This window comes from Numida meleagris, unplaced genomic scaffold, assembly GCF_002078875.1.
Source record: "Numida meleagris isolate 19003 breed g44 Domestic line unplaced genomic scaffold, NumMel1.0 unplaced_Scaffold378, whole genome shotgun sequence".
NCBI lineage: Eukaryota > Metazoa > Chordata > Aves > Galliformes > Numididae > Numida > Numida meleagris.
In genome coordinates, this window is record NW_018364602.1 from 30,564 (window position 1) to 31,553 (window position 990).

Genomic DNA, 990 nt, shown 5'->3' on the forward strand with positions numbered 1-990 from the left:
GCCATCAAGAACTGGGTATCCAAGGCCGTGGGGAACTGGGGATCCGAGGCCGTGGGGAACTGGGGATCCGAGGCGATGGGGAAACGGAGACCCAAGGCCATGGGGAAACGGGGACCCGAGGCCGTGGGGAAAGAAGGACCTGAGGATGTGCAGAACTGGGGACCTGATGCCATGGGGAACCAGGGAGCTGAGGCCACGGAAAAAAGGGGAACTGAGGCCGTGGGGAAATGGGGATCTGGTGCCACAGATAACCAGGGATCTAGTGCCATAGGGAAGCAGGGATCCGATACCATAGGGAACCGAGAGGTGACACCATAAGGAACTAAGGATTCAACACCATAGAGAACTGGTGATCTGATGTCATGGGGAACTGGGGACCCGATGCCACAGGCTGTAGGGGGAGTGAAGCTGTGGGGAACTGGGGATCCAGGGCCACAGAGAAGCAGGGATCCAGTGCCATAGGGAACGAAGGATCCAGTGCCATAGCAAACCAAGGATCTGACGCCATAGGGAACTGGGGATCCAATGCCATGGGGAAGCGGGAGGTGACACCGTAAGGAACTGAGGGCCTGATGCCATTTGGAACTGAAGGTCTGAAGTCACGGGGAACTGGGGATCCGGTGCCACAGGGAACCAGGGATCCAATGCCACAGAGAACCGGGGATCTGACGTCATGGGGAACGGAGGATCCAACGCCAGAAGCTGTGGGGGAGGGGGGGGAACACTGCGGGGAAGCGGGGACCTGATGCCACAGGGAACCGAGGATCGACCCAACGCCGTATAGAGAACTGGGGAGCAACGCCAGAGGGAACCGGGGAACCGCTGCAATGGGGAACGTGGGGACCAAGTGCCTTCAGGAACCGGGAGTCCGGGGCCATAGGGAACCGGGCACCCAACGTCATGGCGAACCGGGGAACGGCAGCACTCGGTGGAGGCGGCATCGGGACTCTCCCCACGCCACCGGGCCGAGCCCCGCGGGTTCCCCACCCC